The sequence below is a fragment of the Ranitomeya variabilis genome, chromosome 5 (assembly GCF_051348905.1).
Source record: "Ranitomeya variabilis isolate aRanVar5 chromosome 5, aRanVar5.hap1, whole genome shotgun sequence".
Lineage (NCBI taxonomy): Eukaryota > Metazoa > Chordata > Amphibia > Anura > Dendrobatidae > Ranitomeya > Ranitomeya variabilis.
The window spans coordinates 56,022,091-56,048,377 of NC_135236.1; the positions used below are offsets into that span (position 1 = coordinate 56,022,091).

At 43.7% G+C, this 26,287-nt stretch overlaps 1 protein-coding gene across 1 annotated transcript in view; it reads right to left on the minus strand.

The window, feature by feature from the left end:
- Positions 1-26,287, minus strand: part of PDE4A (phosphodiesterase 4A) — a 903,909-nt gene that overhangs the window by 408,693 nt on the left and 468,929 nt on the right. The gene's annotated exons all lie outside the window — the stretch shown is intronic.

Below are 26,287 nucleotides of genomic sequence, written 5' to 3' on the forward strand. Positions count from 1 at the left end.
CAGAGATGGCTCAGTGATCTCGAACTGAAAGAAAAACATGTTCTATACTGTGTATAGTAGTGGAAGGACAGTAGGCCCGGGCAGAATGGGGCGGTCCTGTAACAGAAAGGAGAGGCAGTAGGTCTGGAGCAGTTAGGACAAGCGGTCCTGCAGACGTAAAGTAGGAGAATCTAGCACAGTTGCTTAAGCCTTATAATGTGTTATAAGAAGGTCTTTAGTGGATTCAGAGTGTACATCCTTAAAGGCAATGTTAAGGTATTGTTCAAAATTTTGCACTTAGTAGAATACCCGGTTGGGTTAGAAAAGTTATTTATAGTAAGTTATTTAAAAATAAGTAACCATGTTTGTAATGTTCAAGTGTCCTCACCTCCCATAAAGGGAAGCTCTGTTCAAATAAGCTTATTGTTATTGCACTCACAAAAATTGTATGTCTTTTTGCTGACATGTATTGTTGTTTTCTTCCCAGTCCAGGAGTACTGGATTTAACCGGGGGGGAGTGCAGCGCCCCAGAGTACTGGTCGTTGCAGTACTGTGGCTCCGCCGCTAAGGGGGGCTATGGTACGTCTGATGGCACTGAAGAAGTTCATCTGACCAGGTATCACATACACCAATACATTTCACAGTCGGGCCTCCAGGGGGAGCTAAGGGTACTATTCATTAGGCCACTCCTCACATACTGGTAAAACTGGGGGTCAGCCAGGAAGTTAGAGAGAACGCTGACTGGGTTGGAACCAGGCAACACCTTGTGGCATAGGGTGTTGTGGGGGAAGATTCGGTAGGGTCCCTGTCAGGGGTGGGATCCTGACAGAGGCCTGGCAACGAGAAAGAACGTCACGGGACCGTGCCTGCTCAGTATAGCGGCGGTGCCCCAAGAAAGGATAAGAAGCGAGATTTTTTGTGCTGAGTGAGAAACGAGATCAAAGCAAGAAGGAGAATACCAGTAGGAGTCGTGCTGTAAAATCGAGGCAACATCCTACTGAGGCGCAAACAACCGGCGGCCGGAACGCCGAGGAACTACAGAGCTCTAAGCCATACTTCAAACCAACGGCAGGACAGTCAGTCACAGGCGGGCTGTCTCACCTAAATCACCTATGCAGACATAGGGGGCAACCTGTGGAGAGGGGCGACTCTAGGGTCCCGGAAGAGCTCCGAGCCTACCCGTCATACGGGTGCGTCCCAACCGTAACATCAGGGAGGGACGGAGGATTAGCAGAACATCATCTAATCGAGTTGTGAGGGAACACGAGAAACAGACACAACAGTTGTGGGGACTATCCCGTAAGCACAGCAGGGGAGGACCACAACACATAGCGCTAGCAGGAAGGCACAGATTTCCACCTGCAAAGAGAACTCTGGAGGTGCCATTGGACCGGCCGGACTTGCGCAGCCTGGTGAACCGTATTCCGGACTGAGGACCCAGAGACCTTCAGTAAAGAGGTAAAGAGACTGCACCCCTGTTTCCTCGTTATTTACTGCGACCGGCACTTCAACTACACCGCACCATCCACACCTATTATTTGGGCGCCGGGTCTAGCCACCGTGACAACCCCAGAACAGAGACTCAGAGGCCCGGTACCAGGTACCCCTCGGCCCTGCGGCAGTGGGGGCGCTGCATAATGGTCTTTTAAGAGCATGATAACCATCCAATGATACAGCATACCTCCCAACAAGTGACATCTCACCTTCCGATGAGGAACATTACTTTCAGATACCGCTAAGCATTATGGTTTTCATTCTCTAACCACTACAGCTAAGACGGGATGTCATCACCTCGGCTTCAGGAGGTTGAGCTCTACCAAACACAAGATTATTTAAGATATAACTCATCCATAAGACTCCAAGATTGTATCCATGGCTCCTCCACCATCTGGAAAAGACATAGTATAGGGTCTTCTATCAAATATTCGTTCTAAAGCACTAAACATCACAATGACTTTGTAAGACGTACTATGCAAAATGTTCTCCCAGTGGACCTAATGCTAGAAGGAAATAAAAGAACATCTGGTTCAGTCCTGACCTCTTTGCATTGGAATACAAAACTAGAAAATGGGAGCACATCCGGAGGGAATGCTAAGTGAATATTGTGTCCCACGTGGCTCATCCATAATAATATGTACCGATCGAAGCTGTGTGTAGAATGGATAAGGAGCAAAAACATAAAAAAATTATTAGGAGACTTGGACTTATCTGCTGAAAGAGGTCAAATAAGGAATGCATGGATGCAAAAAATGGAGGGCAAAGGAGGGCAGACAGTTTTTAACTAGCGGATGTGCACTTTGGCAGACTATTTGGGACCTCTGAGAACTTTACAGGGTCACTAACTTCTAAAAGGAGAAAACAAACTCTTGTATGACAGCATCTTGAAGAAATTAACGACTTCCGATACATCATAGGCATGCCATGACAGGAGCCCTCCCCCTAAATCCTTAGTTTCTTTTTATTTGCAATCATAGCAGTCTTAGTAAACAAGTCATGGCTTATCGGTATGACAACATAACGGTCGTATTTTATGGTCGGCAGCATTTGTGTATAAGTGTTCATGGAAAAAAGCGCCAGATTTTCTTTTCAACTAAAGCACCTGAAAACAACCCCCCAAAAAAGCAACAAGGCCGGTCAACTTTACCGAAGAGATCTGCCATCAGTTGTCATCTATCATGCTAAGGAGTGTCACGTGCAAGTGCTGGTGGTTGGCCAAAAATGGTCCAAAATCTTTATCCTGTCTAGTACTGAGGGAGTACAATCTAATCAGCAAGTGCCTTTGACCACCCTGATCTGCGATGTAGATCATTCGGCAAGAATTATGTTGTGTTACTTGGAATTAAATGGTATATTTGGGTCTTAAGCGCCCTTATACACATTTTGGCCAAACTTGCCAATAATGTTGGGTTTGGCCAAAAGTGAAATGTGTATGGAAACCCCAGATAATTAACTATTGGTGGAGTTAAGGATCCGCCATGGCCGATTTCGTAATACTAATCCTATTGTTCTGCCTCTTTGTCAAGGCCACAGCTTTCTCAGGAAACCCAGGAGCTGAAGGGAGAGTCGGCCAAGATGGCAGCCGGTTGACGGCCATCCAATATTTATGGGGGACTTAAGTCTTCATGGAAAAAGTTAACGACTTTCTGTAACATCAATCAATGCAATGAATGTTCTTGAGTGAAAGCAAGACAAGACTAAAAGCTCTACGATGAGACCATCTATCAGCAAGGGAGTCTGTCAGTAATCTAATGAGTTAACTTCAGTCAGCGGGTGTCGTAGAAGTCATTTCCTGAACCGTCATCCATTATTTAAACACTAATTAGTATTTCTGCTACCTAATTACAGTTCAACATCTACAGACAGAAAGTTAAACTGCAGCTGGGCCCCCGGGGCTCCAAGCGCCGGCTATGTGAGAAATCATTTAACCCAATGAGCTAGGACCCAGAAATAAGAGGGGGGAGAGGAGACCCCTGGGAATAGTCAATTTGGGTTCTCCATTTATTTAGTATGGGCATGTTATACATCATCCCATCTGTATGTATTACCTGTTCCTCACCAGTAGGAGGCGCCTTTCATTAATGATTTTTATGCTATACTGTATATATCAAAAAATGGCCACAAACATCAATCAGATCATTCAGATTAATATCCATCTGCGTGTTTGCGCGTTCATCCTGCCGTCCAGCTGTCACCCCATGTCTTGTCATTTCTGGTTCTCTCGGTGAAACGCGCCATTTGGAAACAGCCAAAGGCATCAGAAAAAAAGAGCAATAATAACAACACACTCTCCCTTACTAAAAGCTCTGCTGTTATGCTGACTAATATAAAGGATGTATGCCGGCTTAAAGGGTTATCAGGTGTTATATAAAGCTGTCATTGAAAAATAAAAAGTTCTGCAATAATGTGTAATACACAGTGAGCCGATCAGCCCTACGATTACAACCATCCACCTACGGCAGACTGACATCGTGATGGAGACCAAAGGATCACGACAAAAGTCAGTGGGGATTGTTGGGTTCTGCTGGTGTTGTCTTGCCTAGTGCCATGACTTGTGAACAGAGCCTAATATTGTGTATGTTCCCCTTATGCCGTCATAATAGCGCTGGCCCATCGAGGCCGGGACTCCACAATATCTGTGAAGGTGTCCCATGTCATCAGCCACCAAGACGTTAGATCCTACAAGTCCTATATGATGCTCGGTGCGGCCTGGAAACTGCTTACAAAGCCTGCCATGTAATGGGAGCAGCCCACCATACCCGCCATGTACTGGGAGCACCCTTAAAGACCTCCCATTTTGCAGATATTCCTACACAGATGCGTACACAACCCAATTTGACTCTTGTCACAGTTGCTCAGATTTGTACACCTGCCAATTTTTCCTGCTTACAACACATCAGCTTCAAGACCTGATTATCCAGTTGCTGTCTAACATATCCACCACTTGCCAGTCATCATTGTCCTGAGATAGTCATTATCATTCACTTCACCTGATCGTGGTTGTAATATTATGGCTGATCGTTGTAGATCCTCAAGGGTCTCAGTGATGGTAATATATAGAAGTGACCAGGAATCTCCACGGAGGATCTTGGAAGCGTAATTTGGTAAGGGCACCATGAGGCCTACAGAATAAATTAACTATTGCCTAAAAGGGATTGTCCACTTATGGAAACAACTTAAATCTCTGTATTTGGAGCTAAAATCATTTTTACAATGGGGGGAAATCTGTATTCAGTGATTACAAACTTTCACCATTACTGAGATAGATGACAGTTGGTGCTCGTAAAGTTCAATGGAGAATAATAAGTGTCGTTTCAGGAGAACTTGTCATAGAATGTCTGTGTCTGAATCAAGCACCTCCCTTTTCTTTTCCCCTCTATGTTTGTGTCTGCCTCTAACTCCTCCCTCATCTATGTTTGTGTCTGCCTACAGCTCCTCCCTCTTCCTTTCCTCCCCTAGCTCCTCCCTCCTCTATGCGTTTACCTCTAGCTCTTCCCTCCTCTAAGTGTTTGCTTCTAGCCCCTCCCTCTTCCTTTCCTCCTCTGTCTGTCTCTGCATCTAGCTCCTCCCTCTTCCTTTCCTCTTCTATCTCCTCCCTCATCTATGTGTCTGCCTCTAGCTGCTCCTTCTTCCTTTCCTGCTCTATGTCTGTGTCTGCTTCTAGCTCCTCCCTCTTCCTTTCCTCCTCTATGTCTGTGTCTGCTTCTAGCTCCTCCCTCTTCCCTCTGCATATAGCTCCTCCTCCATGGCTGTGTCTGCCTCTAGCTCCTCCCTCTTCCTTTCCTCCTCTATGTGTCTGCCTCTAGATCCTCCCTCTTCCTTTCCTCTATCTCCTCCCTCATCTATGTGTCTGCCTCTAGCTCCTCCCTCTTCCTTTCCTCCTCTATGTCTGTGTCAGCTTCTAGCTCCTCCCTCTTCCTTTCCTCCTCCGTCTGTATCTATCTCCAGCCCCTCCCTCCTCTATGTCTGCCTCTAGCTCCTCCCTGATCCTTTCCTCCTCTATGTCTGTCTGCATATAGCTCCTCATCCTTCCTTTCCAACTCTGTGTCTGCCTGTAGCTCCTGCCTCTTCCCTTCCTCCGCTATGTTTGTGTCTGCCTCTAGCTCCTCCCTCTTATTTTCCCCTCTGTGTCTGCCTCTAGCTCCTCCCTCTTCCTTTCCTCCTCTATGTCTGTCTGCTTCTAGCTCCTCCCTCTTCCCTCTGCATATAGCTCCTCCTCCATGGCTGTGTCTGCCTCTAGCTCCTCCCTCTTCCTTTCCTCCTCTATGTGTCTGCCTCTAGATCCTCCCTCTTCCTTTCCTCTATCTCCTCCCTCATCTATGTGTCTGCCTCTAGCTCCTCCCTGTTCCTTTCCTCCTCTATGTCTGTCTGCATATAGCTCCTCACCCTTCCTTTCCAACTCTGTCTGTGTCTGCCTGTAGCTCCTGCCTCTTCCCTTCTTCCACTATGTTTGTGTCTGCCTCTAGCTCCTCCCTCTTATTTTCCCCTCTGTATCTATCTCCAGCTCCTCCCTCCTCTATGTCTGCCTCTAGCTCCTCCCTCTTCCCTTCCTCCTCTATGTCTGTGTCTACCTCTAGCTCCTCCCTCTCCATAGAATTTTACAAGCACCAACTGTCATCTCTTTTCTCAGCAATGGGAAAGTCTGTTATCACTGAAGTTAGATTTTAACTATGATTTGAGCTTGAAAGAACAATCTAAGAGGAGAAAGAAGTGGATTTCTCTGATAAGATATATCACAAAGTTGTTTATTTTTATGTGTACTATTAAATTATGAAATAAAAATTTAAAGTGACACTTGGTCAAATGAGATGTATGACCCCTTTAAAAATAAGAAAATGGCATGGTTTCAATACTCATACAGATAGGTTGAAGCATAGGGATTTCTGGTCTTCAGATCGTGGACAATGTGAGGAACAGGGAAGCAATGTAAAACAAATACCTATAAATAATATTTCAGAATATTATTCAACGGCATTGAAATTTTGTCTGTTTACTTGCGATTGTAGAAAGAAAACTCCCAGAGGATCTCATTAATTGAATAAAAATGACTGTCTCGCTTTACACAACATTTGACATGTGGAACCTTTTAGAAGAGAGCAGAATAATACCCCGTCTTCTCAGGCTTCGCACGGCGTGTAAACACGGAGATTGCTATCAAAGCTCATAATAGGAGCCCAGGGATACTCGGCTTTGGGTGCCGTCTGTAGGTAAATCTGGAATTAACCATCTAATATGCCACAACTACAGAAGGTAAATAAACGTACGCTGAGAACTGAGGCAGTCACGTCGCCCGATGACGTGTGGTCCCCAGATCGCCTGTGTACATATTTAATGTGTGATTTCCCATCACAATGGATTTTAAACATTACAAAACTAAAAAAGATAAGAAATATAAAAAATTATTTTCCATCGTTAATAACTCACTAACTAGTTTACACTGCACGACGCTCCCATCTTCCGTCACTATGGAGCAAAGATTTTATACTCTCTTTAACCTCTTCCCGCACTGGCCATTTTATTTTTAATTATTTTTACACTTATTTTTTATTTCCTCCTCTCCTTCCAAGAGCCAAAATTTTCTTTATCAACATAGCCATGGGAGGGCTTGTTTTTTTTGGGGGGGGATGGGAAGAGAAGTTTTAATTTGGAATGATAGTGTTCACTTGCCCAAATCTAAGGAGTAATGTCTATTCTGACAAGCCAGTGTAAAGAGACTTATAGGCCATGCAGTTAATATGCAAATTGCCTCTTCAGAGAGGATTTGAACTCCAGTCCCATCTAAATAGGTGGAAGTAGCAATCCTAAGAGTCAATATTGACCCTTTAACTTGTCACGTGACTTAGGATAAAAGCCAAACCAGATTTTTTATTTTCAGACATGTTTTTTGAGGTGTTGCCCCTCCTTAGTTCAAAGCAGGAGATCTTATTTGGCTGTATGAGAGGTCTCTGACTGGGTTCTAAGGAGTTACGTCTGTCCTTGTGGAAAGTGACAAGTCTGGTATGCCAGTGTTAGGAGACTTATAGGCCATGCAATTACCGTAATATGTAAATTGCCTCTTCAGAGAGGAAAAGGACTTGAACTCTAGTGTCACCTATTGGAAGTAACAATCCTACTAGTTAATATCTACCCTTTAATGAGACTTGCCACATGACTTAGGATAAAAGCCAAACCAGAAATTCAATTTGCAGACACGTGTTTCGGGGTGTTTGCCTCTCCTCAGTGCAAAGCAAGAGATCTGATTTGACTGTATAAGAAACTTCGGACCGGAGTCTAAGTCTTGTGGAGAGTATCCTCTTCCTGTCTGACAAAGCAATTTGCCTATTAATTTCTTGAAATAACCGGAAAACATTCGACTGATCGAGGGAAGGAATCATTCAAGTGGACGGGCTCAGCTGAAGTACAAGGCACAACCAATGTTACTGTGCTACAGCTCATTGACCCCCCATTTTGCTTTACAGTGGGGTTCCCATGCGTGGACGTCCCTTCAATCACACACTATCCTAGGAATATTCCATCAACAGAAAATATAAAAAAAACCCTCTATATATAAAGTAATCATGCATTTATCCCTATCATTCGTATTTCTGAATTAGCAATATTCCCGAATAAAATTAACAGCAGAGAAAAAGAACGGGAAAAATGTGTCGCCTTTAGCTCTAGTTCAAGGGGACAGTAAAAGTAAAAGGGTAAGTAAAAGGGTGTCTTACAAGAACACACAATGTCAGATCAGCTCATTCCCAAAAATGAAGGAACCTTGACACGTTCCTACACAGCATCCAGGTGGAGTTGGGGAAAAACATAGACATGACAGACCCTTAGATATCACGATCGATGGGGATCCCAGTTCTTGGACCCTCGTCAATAAGTCATTGACGCTATATTGAGATTTTTGCTCTTATTTTATTCCCATTACTCCCCTGAGCATGCAATTGTTTTTTTTTTCATTAAAAACCTCCACATGGTTCCAGAGATACGGGGCATTTTTATTAAGTGCTTTTTTTTATAGCCTTAACCAAAAGGGGGTGTGGCTCACAGAGCAGCCTAAATACACGCCCCAGAGGATCCTGTGAGACACACCCCCTTAGTTAAGACAATAAAAATTGCCACTAAATTTAAAAAGACCCCATATTTCTGGAACCGTATGTCGAATTTATAAATAACAAAAAATGAAATACTCACATGAAAAACAAAAATAAAATGAGAGCAAAAACTGTCAATTTTGGATCTGGTGACAGGTCCTCTTTAAGCTCCACCTAAGCATCATTTGTCTACAAATAAGTCTGATTTCAGAGCATAACATCTCATCTTAACCCCTTAATCCCGTATGACGTACTATACCGTCGAGGTGGGGTGGGCCTTAATTCCCGGTGACGGTATAGTACGTCATACGCGATCGGCCGCGCTCACGGGGGGAGCGCGGCCGATCGCGGCCGGGTGTCGGCTGCATATCGCAGCTGACATCCGGCACTATGTGCCAGGAGCGGTCACGGACCGCCCCCGGCACATTAACCCCCGGCACACCGCGATCAAACATGATCGCGGTGTACCGGCGGTACAGGGAAGCATCGCGCAGGGAGGGGGCTCCCTGCGTGCTTCCCTGAGACGATCGGTACAAGGTGATGTACTCACCTCGTACCGAACGTCTTCTCCCTGCAGGCCCCGGATCCAAAATGGCCGAGGGGCTGTATCCGGGTCCTGCAGGGAGCACTTCCGGGTCGGAGCAGGCTGCAGATGAAAGCTGCAGCCTGCACGGCTGTAAGTGAGATCGGAGATCTCACAGAGTGCTGTGCACACTGTGAGATCAGCGATCTGTAATGTCCCCCCCTGGGACAAAGTAAAAAAGTAAAAAAAAAAATTTCCACATGTGTAAAAAAAAAAAAAAAAAATTCCTAAATAAATAATAATAATAAAAAAAAAATATTATTCCTATAAATACATTTCTTTATCTAAAAAAAACAAACAAAAACAATAAAAGTACACATATTTAGTATCGCCGCGTCCGTAACGACCCAACCTATAAAACTGGCCCACTAGTTAACCCCTTCAGTAAACGCCGTAAGAAAAAAAAAAAAAAAACGAGGCAAAAAACAACGCTTTATTACCATACCGCCGAACAAAAAGTGGAATAACACGCGATCAAAAAGACGGATATAAATAACCATGTTACCGCTGAAAACGTCATCTTGTCCCGCAAAAAACGAGCCGCCATACAGCATCATCAGCAAAAAAATAAAAAAGTTATAGTCCTGAGAATAAAGCGATACCAAAATAATTATTTTTTCTATAAAATAGTTTTTATCGTATAAAAGCGTCAAAACATAAAAAAAGATATAAATGAGGTATCGCTGTAATCGTACTGACCCGACGAATAAAACTGCTTTATCAATTTTACCAAGCGCAGAACGGTATAAACGCCTCTCCCAAAAGAAATTCATGAATAGCTGGTTTTTGGTTATTCTGCCTCACAAAAATCGGAATAAAAAGTGATAAAAAATGGTCACGTGTCCGAAAATGTTACCAATAAAAACGTCAACTCGTCCCGCAAAAAACAAGACCTCACATGACTCTGTGGACCAAAATGTGGAAAAATTATAGGTCTCAAAATGTGGAGACGCAAAAACTTTTTTGCTATAAAAAGCGTCTTTTAGTCTGGTTTCACACTTGCGTTTTTATCTGCATGCGTTTTTTAAAAAAAACGCATGTGTGAAAAAATGCATGTAAACGCGGTAAAACGCATGCGTTTTTATAGAAAAACACAAGAAAACAAGAAAAAAACAAAAAACCCTAACCCTACCCCTAACCTGAAATACGTGGCACTGAAATACGTGGCACTGAAATATACGTTTATATACGTATATACGTATATAAGTGCCACGATATTTCAGTGGCCACGTATATGTGCCACGTATTTAAGTGCCACGTATTTAAGTGCCACGTATTTAAGTGCCACGTATTTAAGTGCCACGTATTTAAGTGCCACGTATTTAAGTGCCACGTATTTAAGTGCCACGTATTTAAGTGCCACGTATTTACGTGCCACGTATTTACGTGCCACGTATTTACGTGCCACGTATTTTTCAGTGCCTGAAATACGTGGCACTGAAATACGTGGCACTGAAATACGTGGCACTGAAATATCGTGGCACTGAAATATCGTGGCACTTAAATACGTGGCACTTAAATACGTGGCACTTAAATACGTGGCACTTAAATACGTGGCACTTAAATACGTGGCACTTAAATACGTGGCACTTAAATACGTGGCACTTATATACGTGGCACTTACATACGTGGCACTTACATACGTGGCACTTACATACGTGGCACTTACATACGTGGCACTTACATACGTGGCACTTATATACGTGGCACTTATATACGTGGCACTTATGACTGTCAGAAAATGTTCAGTAAACGGTTAGGGGTGAGGTTAGGGGTAGGGTTTCAGGTAGAATTGGGGAGTTTCCACTGTTCAGGCACATCAGGGGCTCTCCAAACGCGACATGGCGTCCAATCTCAATTCCAGCCAATTCTGCGTTGAAAAAGTAAAACAGTGCTCCTTCCCTTCCGAGCTCTCCCGTGCGTCCAAAAAGGGGTTTACCCCAACATATGGGGTATCAGCGTACTAGGGACAAATTGAACAACAACTTCTGGGGTCCAAGTTCTCTTGTTATCCTTGGGAAAATAAAAATTTGGGGGGCTAAAAATCATTTTTGTGGGAAAAAAAATATGTTTTATTTTCACGGCTCTGCGTTGTAAACTGTAGTGAAACACTTGGGGGTTCAAAGTTCTCACAACACATCTAGATAAGTTCCTTGGGAGGTCTAGTTTCCAATATGGGGTCACTTGTGGGGGGTTTGTACTATTTGGGTACATCAGGGGCTCTGCAAATGCAACGTGACGCCTGCAGACCAATCCATTTAAGTCTGCATGCCAAATGGCGCTCCTTCCCTTCCGAGCTCTGTCATGCGCCCAAACAGTGGTCCCCCCCCACATAGGGGGTATCAGCGTACTCAGGACAAATTGGACAACAACTTTTAGGGTCCAATTTATCCTGATACCCTTGTGAAAATACAAAACTGGGGGCTAAAAAATCATTTTTGTGAAAAAAAAATAATTTTTATTTTCACGGCTCTGCGTTATAAACTGTAATGAAACACTTGGGGGTTCAAAGTTCTCACAACACATCTAGATAAGTTCCTTGGGGGGTCTAGTTTCCAATATGGGGTCACTTGTGGGGGGTTTGTACTGTTTGGGTACATCAGGGGCTCTGCAAATGCAACGTGACGCCTGCAGACCAATCCATTTAAGTCTGCATTCCAAATGGCGCTCCTTCCCTTCTGAGCTCTGTCATGCGCCCAAACAGTGGTTCCCCCCCACATAGGGGGTATCAGCGTACTCAGGACAAATTGGACAACAACTTTTAGGGTCCAATTTATCCTGATACCCTTGTGAAAATACAAAACTGGGGGCTAAAAAATCATTTTTGTGAAAAAAAAAATAATTTTTATTTTCACGGCTCTGCGTTATAAACTGTAATGAAACACTTGGGGGTTCAAAGTTCTCACAACACATCTAGATAAGTTCCTTGGGGGGTCTAGTTTCCAATATGGGGTCACTTGTGGGGGGTTTGTACTGTTTGGGTACATCAGGGGCTCTGCAAATGCAACGTGACGCCTGCAGACCAATCCATTTAAGTCTGCATTCCAAATGGCGCTCCTTCCCTTCTGAGCTCTGTCATGCGCCCAAACAGTGGTTCCCCCCCACATAGGGGGTATCAGCGTACTCAGGACAAATTGGACAACAACTTTTAGGGTCCAATTTATCCTGATACCCTTGTGAAAATACAAAACTGGGGGCTAAATTTCATTTTTGTGAAAAAAAAAAAAAAAAATTATTTTCACGGCTCTGCGTTATAAACTGTAGTGAAACACTTGGGGGTTCAAAGCTCTCAAAACACATCTAGATAAGTTCCTTAGGGGGTCTACTTTCCAAAATGGTGTCACTTGTGGGGGGGTTTAATGTTTAGGCACATCAGGGGCTCTCCAAACGCAACATGGCATCCCATCTTAATTCCAGTCAATTTTGCATTGAAAAGTAAAATAGCGCTTCTTCCCTTCTGAGCTCTGCTATGCGCCCAAACAATGGTTTACACCCACATATGGGGTATCGTCGTACTCAGGACAAATTGCACAACAACTTTTGTGGTCTAATTTCTTCTCTTACCCTTGGGGAAATAAAAAAATGGGGGTGAAAAGATCATTTTTGTGAAAAAATATGATTTTTTATTTTTACGGCTCTGCATTATAAACTTCTGTGAAGCACTTGTTGGGTCAAAGTGCTCACCACACATCTAGATAAGTTCCTTAGGGGGTCTACTTTCCAAAATGGTGTCACTTGTTAGGGGTTTCAATGTTTAGGCACATCAAGGGCTCTCTAAATGCAACATGGCGTCCCATCTCAATTCCAGTCAATTTTGCATTGAAAAGTCAAATGGCGCTCCTTCCCTTCCGAGCTCTGCCCTGCGCCCAAACAATGGTTTACACCCACATATGGGGTATCAGCGTACTCAGGACAAATTGCACAACAATTTTTGGGGTCCAATTTCTTCTCTCACCCTTGGGAAAATAAAAAATTGGGGGTGAAAAGATCATTTTTGTGAAAAAATATGATTTTTTATTTTTACGGCTCTGCATTATAAACTTCTGTAAAGCACTTGTTTGGTCAAAGTGCTCACCACACATCTAGATAAGTTCCTTAGGGGGTCTACTTTCCAAAATGGTGTCACTTGTTAGGGGTTTCAATGTTTAGGCACATCAGGGGCTCTCCAAATGCAACATGGCGTCCCATCTCAATTCCAGTCAATTTTGCATTGAAAAGTCAAATGGCGCTCCTTTGCTTCCAAGCTCTGCCATGCGCCCAAACTGTGGTTTACCCCCACATATGGGGTATCAGCGAACTCAGGACAAATTGTACAACAAATTTTGGGGTCTATTTTCTCCTGTTACCCTTGGTAAAATAAAACAAATTGGAGCTGAAATAAATTTTGTGTGAAAAAAAGTTAAATGTTCATTTTTATTTAAACATTCCAAAAATTCCTGTGAAACACCTGAAGGGTTAATAAACTTCTTGAAAGTGGTTTTGAGTACCTTGAGGGGTGCAGTTTTTAGAATGGTGTCACACTTGGGTATTTTCTATCATATAGACCCGTCAAAATGACTTCAAATGAGATGTGGTCCCTAAAAAAAAATGGTGTTGTAAAAATGAGAAATTGCTGGTCAACTTTTAACCCTTATAACTCCGTCACAAAAAAAAATTTTGGTTCCAAAATTGTGCTGATGTAAAGTAGACATGTGGGAAATGTTATTTATTAAGTATTTTGTGTGACATATGTCTGTGATTTAAGGGCATAAAAATTCAAAGTTGGAAAATTGCGAAATTTTCAAAATTTTCGCCAAATATTCGTTTTTTTCACAAATAAACGCAAGTTATATCGAAGAAATTTTACCACTAACATGAAGTACAATATGTCACGAGAAAACAATGTCAGAATCGCCAAGATCCGTTGAAGCGTTCCAGAGTTATAACCTCATAAAGGGACAGTGGTCAGAATTGTAAAAATTGGCCTGGTCATTAACGTGCAAACCACCCTCGGGGCTTAAGGGGTTAAAGGAGAAAATAAAAATCTGTTTTTGAGCTACGATGCGCTGTGCTTTCAGTCATAAATTATGTGCAGTATGTGCTCACCGAGATAAACAAGACTTTGTGGAAGAATCAGGAAATTGGCAGCAGTGGAGGACTGGAGTACATACTGTACACACGTCTGCCTACAGTCCATCCTGACCGGGGCTGTGTTACAGGAGAAGAAGCAGCATAACCCTACTGCTCTTTGACTCTGTGCTTAATGCATAAAAGCTCTACGAAGTACAACACATAAAAAGCAACAAACTACAAAAAAACATATATATTGCATGTAATGAACTGCACTGATTTCTCCCTTCGCTGACTTGACTAGGGTATTTCAAACTCATTCTTTCTTTGATACACCCCCCCATTGAATTACAATAATGACAAGACCCCAAGAGTGGATTTTATTGGCTATGGCAGCCAATTTATTAATAAACAACATAAATTATAAATAATATCCAAGGTGAGACTAATAACATTATAGCATCCATACTAAGCTACATGCCATCAACCGAGAAGATGGGGTGGTCCTTGGAGCCACCAAATCTGGCACTATTCCCACCCACACACGTCTCCTTTTACCTTAGGCCGATTACTTCCCAGTTCAGAGGCAAAATTAAACAACATGAGTCCAAGCCCGACATTATCCTATAGACTAGCTACAGAAAAACCATACCTTTGCACCTGGGGAGTTGAGAGTCTACTCCAAATTACCAAAGCTATGATTCCATTGTAATACGGCACAGGGCGGTAGTCACAGGCAACGTAAATGTCTCCTTTTAGGCCCTGGAACGCTGCATGAAAGTGGGGATGCTGGCTGGCTGTGTGGACTCGTGCTGTGAGGGCCGTGAAGGCCGCCTGTAGCCTGTGATGCAGGCCGGCCAGGAGCATAGGTTCCACAGTTCAATAATAGAGACCGTCGTTCAAACATAGAGTCTTTACTGAACGACAACTTGGCAAAGGTTATGTACAAGGGATAGCAGGCACAAAGTCTTATGGATGTTTCCTCTATGGTATAAAGCATTTTCACTCATGCCTTATCCTTCCTCTGTAATTCTACTCCAGGGCTCTGCAGACACACTGTTTCATCCAACGTCGCCACAACCCAGCTTGAACACCACAGTCCTAATCAACAAGTCTCTCTACTGGCTCAGTGTTTCCGCATCCTATTTCTTCCACTACTGGTGCACAGGGTCTACCGCTTGGGACCCCCACTAGTCCCAAAAACTCAGTCCTCTTTAGGTCCATTACCTTTGGCATTACCTTTGTGACTCAGCAACTTATCCATAGATTCCTCCTTCGGAAGGCCATTATGACTAGTCAGTCACTTCTTCTTTAGGATCTCACTATCCCTGGCCTTAAGTCTCCTTGTTCTGTGGATCACCCCTTTTTGAAAGCACTGCTCACTTGACCCTCCTCTCTCGAACTAACTACAAGAAGCAGTCACGTGCCCTAACATTAAGTCCCTCCCACTATGGGCTAGTCCCAACATTAAATCTCTCTTACCCCAATGTCATTACCTTAACTACTGTAAACTATCTATCCTTATACTATATTATACATTACAAAACAATTCATGTGACACAATATATACAAAGACGCAAGGACACTATTCACACACAACGCAATTGTTGTCTTCAGGGGTAGGAACTCTGAAGCACAATCCACCATCCTTACAAGACCAACTCCCAGGGCCTCCACCACCCAACACTGCATTTTTTTTTGCTTTTTATCCTCCATCTATCCACCCTGTCATTTCCACCAGTCTCAAAAATAATCCTCGGGTCCACAACTCAAACAATAGGACCACAGATAGCTAAATAATCCCACCTATAACTAAGGTGGTGGGGTGGATCTATTTTTTTTTACCAGCTATAGAAACATTTGTCTCCTCCCTGTATGCCCCCACCCCCTTTAAGCATCTCCCTACTTCCCACCCTTGTGAATTACCAATAACCACCCAACTCTTCTTCGCTCCAGTCATACCGGCTGGCCTCCCCTCAGGCTCTTCTCAGCCCCCAGTACGGCCTTTATTTATAGCTTGGAGACCACCCAAAATGGTTGGGCTTTTCTAGACAATTTTAATCAAAAATGATCATTTTTCTCTTTTACCAACAGGATGTAGGAGAGCAGGGGGGGGGCCGCATATAGTTCTGTGCGGGGGTCCACTGCAGTCTAATAAATTGCAGATTCCCATCTTATAAAGAGACAGAAAATCTGTAAATCAGTTTATATTTCCTGGAGGTCCGACCTCTGACTCCCACTGATCTTGTTAAACAAGGGACCATAAAGTTGGTTAACCCCCTTTGCAACGGCCGCCCCTCACGCATGTGCGGCTCTATTACATGCCTGACACCTAAGAGTAAGTGAAGCAGATCACTGACGTGTCTGTCTATCCATCCTGTTATTTCCATCACTGCAATTTCAATGTTGAGGAGCGTAAAAAAACATTACATATCTCAGAAAAAGACAACACAAAGCAAACATTTTTTTTCACAAAAGTCTAAAAAAAGTTTCATTACTTAAATAAAAATAAAAAAATCCATGCACGCTTAGGGTCCCCAGAATTGGACAGACCTGGTGAATAATGCTGCCAAGTCACTTTTATCATGCATTGAATGCATTAAAAATAAAATTAAAAAAAATGTCAAAATTGCATATTTTTAAATAATTTTAATCCGCTTGGATCTTTTTTCCTGTTTTTTCAGTACATTATATGATTAAGTGAAATTCCGCCATTGATTATTTAATTTTGTTTTTAATGCATTCATTGTACGGTAAATTAATGATGTCATTGAAAACTACAACTGGTCCCACAAAAAAACAAGCCCTTATGACTAGGCTAAGTTGTCGCACAATTAATCAAGGCAAGAAGGAAGAAAAAAACGAAAGTGCAAAAGATGAAAGTTGGCTGTGGAGGAAAGAGGTTAAGCATGGTAACCGCCTTACACAGCGAAAAGTGTCAGCATGGTGTCTGTTGCCAACTCTAAGGTTGTACATTGTAACTGCCAAATATTTTTGCCTCTTAGCAGAACCTCCAAGCTTTGTTTTGTACACATCGTAACCACCAAGTGCTTCATCTCTTTGAGTAACTGTCAAGTGCTGTACCTCTATGTGTAACCACCAAATTCTGCCCCTCTCTGTGTAACCACCAGATTCAGCATATCTCTGTATAACCAAGTGCTGCATTTCTATATGTAACTACCAAGTTCTTCACCTCTCTGTATAACCACCAAGTTCTACACCTCTGTGTAACCACCAAGTGCTGTGCCTCTATGTATAACCACCAAGTTCTGCACCTATTTATGTAACCACCAGTTTTTGCATTTCTCTGTGTAACCACGAAGTGCTGCACCTTTATGTGTAACCATCAAGTCCTACACTTCTATGTGAACCACTAAGTTCTGTGCCTCTCTGTGAAACCACCAAGTTTTGGACCTCTGTGTAACCATGAAGAGCTGCACCTCTATGTGTAACCACCAAGTCCTACATTTCTATGTGAACCACCAAGTACTGTGCCTCTCTGTGAAACCACCAAGTTTTGGACCTCTGTGTAACCATGAAGAGCTGCACCTCTATGTGTAACCATGAAGAGCTGCACCTCTATGTGTAACCACCAAGTCCTACATTTCTATGTGAACCACCAAGTTCTGTGCCTCTCTGTGAAACCACCAAGTTCTGCACCTCTCTGTGTAGCCATGAAGTGCTGCACCTCTATGTGCAACCATGAAGTCCTACACTTCTATGTGAACCACCAAGTACTGCACCTTTCTGTGTAAACACCAAATTGCTTAACCTCCATGTGTAACCACCAAGTGCAAACATTTCAAAATTCCAGTTCAGTAGATAAAAAAGAATTACAATATATTATTCTTTGCACATTTTGAGTCCTTCGGCTATTCATAGTCCAGCGTATGCCTTGAGTTAATTGTTTTTGTCGGAGCCCAGAGCGCCCATCCCACTCTACGATTTCAGAGAAACCCTACATAGTTTCCCATTTTCTACAAATCTGGAGCCATTAAATGCTGTCCACTCCTCGCCTACACAGTCCTCCATCATCCCCATCCATGCGAGATCTCAGGGGAGGTTTTCCACCAGCTGTGTCCTTGCATTACTCTTGGCCACACTTGGAATGTTGCAATCACCAAGCTCAGATTTATGGATTGTTCACTGGGATATTTTCCCTTCAGTCGGTTTACATTGTTTTGTACTGCATCAACCTGACGAGAGCTGCAAAATAATGAAAACACACAAGCAGCTCTTCTGTGTTTACAGAATTAAAAGGCTGAAAAAAAAATCCAGAGTTTTGCGTTTTCTATTGATCTATAAAGGTTTCATAGATGGCGGCGACGTCTGTGGTGAGGAGTCAATGAATATTCATGACGGCACTGCACCAAGCTCGCTGGGACAGTATCACTTAAAGAAATGAACATCGGAGAAGTTGGCAAAGCACTACGATTTTGTTGGGGCCTCCCATATATTCCTCGTCAGATGTGCACTGATTACAGATAAACTATGCTGTGGTCCCACTACTGGGTCCCCTACTGAGGCATTGCCATATTGCCGTCAGCTACATTTCTGACAATGTCGAGAACTGCACAGCTTAAACAGAGCTCACTTGCAATTCAGATTGGTGCTTTTAGGGAAAAAACAAACGCTGTGCTCTACATAACTACCGAAGGCCATATTGAAAGTGTTACACTTGTGTCCTGGATCTGGGCTCTGCCTCTCTCACTCCAGTCTGCTAAGTACAGTAGTTGTGCTCCACTTTAGGCTTTGCAGATGGTCCAGCGTGACTCAGTGTCATCATCTGACTGGGCCAACATATAGATCACCAAGACACACACCTGTGTCTTGGTATTAAGACTTTTAGTTTGTCTGTGCATAGTTCCCCTCCACCTGCAACTTATGGTACCTCAGATACCTGTCTGCCTGCGGCTTCCAGAAACTCCGCTATCTGTCTCTCTGTGGCTTACAGTACCTCAGCTAACTGTCTGCCTGAGGCTTCCAGTTCCTCAGTTACCTGTGTGCCTGTGGGTTCCAGTACCTCAGCTACCTGTCTGCCTGTGGGTTCCAGTACCTCATCTACCTGTCTGCCTGTGGCTTCCAGTACCTCAGTTACCTGTCTGCCTGTGGCTTCTGGTACCTCAGTTACCTATCTGACTGCAGCTTCCACTACCTCAGTAAGCTATCTGCTTGTGGCTTCCAGCACCTCAATTACCCGTCTGCCTGTGGCTTCCAATTCTTCAGTTACCTGCCTGCCTATGGCTTCCAGTACCTCAGCCACTTACCTGCCAGCTGCTTCCAGTTGCTCAGTTAGAGTGCTGTGCAAATTAATTGGGACAAAGCATTTTTAAAGTAAAATCGTAAGTTGGTTACCAGTCAGTGATTCAAACCAGTTTTAATATATAATAAAAAAATCTTGGTCAACTAGCCAATGGAAAAAGGTATTTTCAGAATTAGTATGTAACAGTGTATTATAACATGTTATTTTTTTGCTTTGTCCCAATTAATTTGCACAGTACTGTATCTATCTGCCTGTGGCTTACGGTACCTCAGCTACCTGTCTGCTTGCAGCTTCCAGTACCTCAGCTACCTGTCTACTTGCAGTTTCCAATTCCTCAGCTACCTGTCTGCCTGCGGCTTCCAGTACCTCAGCTACCTGTCTGCCTGTAGCTTCCAGTTCCTCAGTTACCTGTCTGCTGCGGCTTCCAGTACCTGTTACCTGTCTGCCAGTGGCTTATGGTACCTCAGCTACCTGTCAGCCTGTGTCTTTGAGTACCTCAGTTACCTGTCTACCTGTGGCTTCCAATTCCTCAGCTACCTGTCTGCCTGTGGCTTCCAGTACCTCACTTACCTATCTGCCTGCGGCTTCCAGTTCCTCAGTTGCCTGTCTGACTGCAGTTTCCAGAACCACATCCACCTGTCTGCCTGGGGCTTCCAATTGCTCAGGTACCTATCTGCCTGCGGCTTACAGTACCTCTGTAACTTGTGTGCCTGTGGCTTCCAGAACCTCAGTTACCTGTCTGCCTGTGGCTTCCTTTACCTCAGCCACTTGTCCGCCTGCTGCTTCCAGTACCTCAGTTACTTGTCTGTCTGCGGTTTCCAGAATCACAGCTATCTGTGTGCCTGCAGCTTCCAATTGCTCAGTTACCCATCTGCATGCGGCTTATAATACCTCTATTACCTGTGTGCCTGTGGCTTCCAGAACCTCAGTTACCTGTCTGCCTGCGGCTTCCAGTACCTCAGTTACCTTTCTGCCTGTGGCTTCCAGTATTTCAGCTACTTGTCTGCCTGCGGCTTCCAGTACCGTAGTTATCCATTTCCCACGTGCCTCACCTGCATTGATGTCCATGTGCTCCCCCCGAACCTTGGGCTTGGAGGATCCACATCACCAGGTGAGCTAACAGGAAGGCTGTGAAAAACAAGTATAGTCCTCCCAGACCCCAAGAAAAGTTTAGCAAGTATCCCAAAGAAGGAAGATTACGGTGCATGCGCCAGGCTGGGAGTTCACTCCGCAAGAGCAAGACATAGAAGGTAGTGACATGTTGGTCCATTACAATTTGCAATCAAGGACAAAAAAAGGAGCCAGATGGGGGTTTAGTGAGAAGACTTGGAACACTTGCGAAGACTAGAACTACCCTCATAGCACTTGGTTCATTTTATCTGCAGCAGCATCATGGTCTGCCTTTATCGGATAGATAGTCTTTGGCCAATGAATTGGGCAGAAAGTCCTCAGTTAAAGGGTTATTCTTCATGAATCGATATTGTTAGATAATGCCTGTACAAACACACAATTTTGCAATTTACTACTTATTAAAATTTTCAGTCGTTCTTCAGATATGAATACTTTTCTTTACAACTTGTTGAATTGGAGACCGACCACCAGTGCTAGACACCAGAAGATACGCAGTACTTACAGTCTCTTTTCTACTGAGCTTTCAAGACCGACCACCTTTGCTGTTTAGCTTGTAAGCACTGCCCTGAAGCTGGCCCGCATTAGGAGGTAACAGTGATCCTGGCCAGCTTCAGTACAGCGCTTACAAACTAGACAACAAGGGTGGTCGGTCTCCTAGGCAACAAGCTGTAAACAAAAGAAAAGTGTTAATAGTAAGATCAGCTAAAATTTTTAACAAGGAGTAAACTGGAAAAGTGCTGGCTTTTACAAGCTCTATCCAACAATATCCATCTATGAAAATATGAATAACCAACCTCTTCATGACCTTTGATGTACAGTACATGTACATCAGTAATTTCTCTGCATTTGATGTAAGCTCGCACATCGAACTCGCATGTTTATCAGCAGATGATGGCTGATTTTTTTTTTTTTTAAACATACATATTTGGTATCTGCATAATCGTAAGAACCTGGAGCATCATTTTCCCAGGTCGGTTTTGCCATATAGTGAACATGGTAAATAAAAAAAAATTAAAAATAATTATGGAATTGTAGGTTTTTTTTGCAATTTGAATGCACTTGGAATTTTTTTCCCGCTTTCCAGGGCATCACATGATAAAATGGATGGTGTCATTCAAATGTACAACTCGTTCCACAAAAAAACAAGTCCTCACATGGCAAATAGAAAAAGTTATGGCTCTTGGAAGAAGGGGCGGAAAAAAAACGTAAAAGGGTTAATATCCCACCAAGTTTAGCTTCACTATGAGGGTACATCCTTGGTCTGCTGAGGATATACGTGGCATCAGAAGAAATGTATCCTGTATGTGACCTTCTAATGATGAGGAATGATATGTATTATATTTTGAGATCTAAACTATCTGATGCTTTCCAAGCTTTAAAAACTTTTGTTTAAGGCTGGTTTCACACGTCAGTGTCTCCGGTATGTGTAGTGACAGTTTTCTCACGTACCGGAGTCATTGACACACGTAGACCCATTCAAATGAATGGGTCTATGCACATGTCAGCGTGTTTTTACGGACCGTGTGTCCATGTGCAAAACACGTAGACATGTCTGTTTTTCACCAGCAGCACGTACGGCAATACGTCCCGCACACGTGCACACGGATGGCCGCGGGAGAAACAGCGCTACTGTAAGCGCTGTTCCCCTGCGTGTGGTGCTGAAGCTGGCTGTCATCTGCTCTCCCCTTCTCGGCCGAAAGCAGCGCGAGCAGGGGAGGAGGGATGAAAGAAAAACTGACTTGGGGTCCCCCCTATATTTTGCAACCAACCCGGCAAAACTCACAGGTGCGGGCTGCTATTCTCAGGCTGGTATGGGGCTATGGATAAGGGCCCCCTCAGCCTTAAAGAAGCAGCCAGCAGCTGCCCAGAAAAGGCGCAATCTATTAGATGCGTCAATTGTGGAGATTTGCCCGGTTCTTCCCACTGCCCTATGGCATTGGCATATGGGGAAATAAGGGGTTAATGTCACCTTGCTATTCTAAGGTGACATTAAGCCCGCTTAGTAATGGAGAGATGTCAATAAGACACCAATCCATTGTGAGATGGATTTACAGCATGGGACTTGACTGTATGGCGGACAGGTATGGGATATTGTTGCTTTTTTTATTTTGGATTTGTTTTGCAGGAGAACGAGGGCTTCGCTTGGATTGAGCATACAATAAAGAAATTAAAAACCTGTGTGTTTCATTATTTAATTAAAATACTTTTTTTCTTAGTGTGTTTTATTAACTTTTTCACAACTGTGGGATTAGTAATGGATAGGTATCTTATTGACACCTCCCCATTACTAAGCCAGCTTATTGTCACCTTACAATAGCATGGTGACATTAACCCCTTATTACCCCATATGCCACCACTACAGGGCATTGGGAAGAACTGGGCAAAGCTCCAGAATTGGGGCATCTAACAGGTGCACCTTTTCTGGGCAGCTGCGGGCTGCTTTTTTAAGGCTGGGGGGGGGGCATATCCATGGCCCCTTATGAGCCAGAGAATAGCAGCCCACACCTGTGAGCTTTGCCGGGTTGGTTGGAAAATATAGGGGGGATCCCACGTGGGTTTTTCTTTCATCCCTTCTCCCCTGCTCATGCTGCTTTCGGCCGAGCAGGGGAGAACGGATGACAGCCGGCTTCAGCACCACACACAGGGGACAGCAGCTTACTGTAGCGCTGCTTCCCGGCGGCCATCCGTGTGGTCCTGATGCGGCACATGGGCGGAACACGGCTGCGCATGTGTGCCAATTGGATGTACCACATGAGTGCACGGACACACAGACACGGATATCTCCAGTACAGGAAATATCTGGACGTGTGATACCGCCCTAAAGTAGCAGTACGGCCGTATAGGTAATCATGCCCCAATAAAAATGATACCTTTTTTGCAGAGATCTGATTTGCTGGTCCTGAGAAATCTAGCAAAGAATCCATATGCAAATCAGGCTGGAGGTGCACTGGGGCGTGGTAATGCACTTCGAAGACATGCCCCCACTGAATTTCCAGCCTTATTTGCATATGACTTCTACGATTGATTTCTCATGACTGGCACATCAGATCTCTACAAGAAAGGTATCATTTTTATTGGCAGAGAAGCGCCTATACAACCGTACCACTACTGTCACAACACGCTGACAGGTTCCCTTTACTATAAAGCCGGTGCTGTATAAATGAATAGAGTAAATAAATAAATCCTTCTTTCTCCTACGTGCGATCCGTTATTCTCAGCGAGGAATCTCCTTTCCTGTCATTCGGCTCAGCCTACAGCTTCAAGAGAAGAATGGACGAGGGAGACGGCAATCATTCCTGCTTTGCTTCAAGGGGGTAATTTACAGACACAAGTACAATTTCATCACATTTGACCGCAAAGCATAATTCAGCAGAAAATAACAGGGAAAGCAATTTCTCAGTTGTTCTGCGGTGAGACAATGTTGAGGAAAAAAAGATGATTGCGAGCATTAAAGCTGTTGTAGGAAACAGTGAGAAGAAATGAGAAAACAAGGCGAAGAGATACACGGCGGCGCGGAGGGCGGAAGGCGCAATTAATCAGGGGAATTGGTAGAGAGAAGGCGACAAGGACTGGATAAAGAGGGAGAAGAAACAACGGGGATTAGAAACCACACATTACTGTGATGTACTTCACCCGGCCCTGTGCCGTCAGCTCCACCCCACACCATCCACCAGGGGGGCTATAGGAAAACGTGCGGTGCCTAAGAAATACCGCTATGTCCTGCCAAATAAAGGTGCCCCTATACTACATACTATAACAGTGCTGCATGGAGAACACAGAACAGCCGAGATAACACTGCTATGTAGTATGGAAATAATAACACTGTGCAACCCAGAGAATAACCGAGAAGACTTCAGAGGGAATTCCAGGCTTCCATCTCCCACTCTCACTAACCCTCTTTATGGTCAGGGATTGGATTCTATCTACCCCATATCCATCATCTATCTAAAAATGTATTTTACTCATTTATATATCACTATTAATCTAATTTTCCTATCAGTATCTCCTCCTCCTGTACAATGACTGATAACACCTCTATATACAGCAGATAATACAGGATCCACCATTCACAATAGGTGATGTCACAGCTCACCTCCTCCTCCTGTATAATGACTGATAACACCTCTATATACAGTAGATTACACAGGATCCACCATTCACAATAGGTGATGTCACAGCTCACCTCCTCCTCCTGTACAATGACTGATAGCTCCTCTATATACAGTAGATAACACAGGATCCACCATTCACAATAGGTGATGTCACAGCTCACCTCCTCCTCCTGTACAATGACTGATAGCTCCTCTATATACAGTAGATAACACAGGATCCACCATTCACAATAGGTGATGTCACAGCTCACCTCCTCCTCCTGTACAATGACTGATAGCTCCTCTATATACAGTAGATAACACAGGATCCACCATTCACAATAGGAGATATCACAGCTCACCTCCTCCTCCTCCTCCTCCTCCTGTACATTGACTGATAACACCTCTATATACAGTAGATAACACAGGATCCACCATTCACAATAGGCGATGTCACAGCTCACCTCCTCCTGTACATTGACTTTTAACACCTCTATATACAGTAGATAACACAGGATCCACCATTCACAACAGGTGATGTCACAGCTCACCTCCTCCTCCTCCTGTACAATGACTGATAACACCTCTATATACAGTAGATAACACAGAATCCACCATTCACAATAGCTGATATCACAGCTCACCTCCTCCTCCTGTACAATGACTGATAACAGCTCTATATACAGTAGATAACACAGGATGCACCATTCACAATAGGTGATGTCACAGCTCACCTCCTGTACAATGACTGATAGCACTTCTATATACAGTAGATAACACAGGATCCACCATTCACAATAGGAGATATCACAGCTCACCTCCTCCTCCTCCTGTACATTGACTGATAACACCTCTATATACAGTAGATAACACAGGATCCACCATTCACAATAGGTGATGTCACAGCTCACCTCCTCCTCCTGTACAATGACTGATAACTCCTCTATTCACAGTAGATAACACAGGATCCACCATTCACAATAGGTGATGTCACAGCTCACCTCCTCCTCCTGTACAATGACTGATCACACCTATATATACAGTAGATAACACAGGATCCACCATTCACAATAGGTGATATCGCAGCTCACCTCCTCCTCCTGTACAATGACTGATAACACGTCTATATACAGTAGATAACACAGGATCCACCATTCACAACAGGTGATGTCACAGCTCACCTCCTCCTCCTCCTGTACAATGACTGATAACACCTCTATATACAGTAGATAACACAGAATCCACCATTCACAATAGCTGATATCACAGCTCATCTCCTCCTCCTGTACAATGACTGATAACAGCTCTATATACAGTAGATAACACAGGATCCACCATTCACAATAGGTGATGTCACAGCTCACCTCCTCCTCCTGTACAATGACTGATAACTCCTCTATTCACAGTAGATAACACAGGATCCACCATTCACAATAGGTGATGTCACAGCTCACCTCCTCCTCCTGTACAATAACTGATCACACCTCTATATACAGTAGATAACACAGGATCCACCATTCACAATAGGTGATGTCACAGCTCACCTCCTCCTCCTGTACAATGACTGATAACACCTCTATTCACAGTATATAACACAGGATCCACCATTCACAAT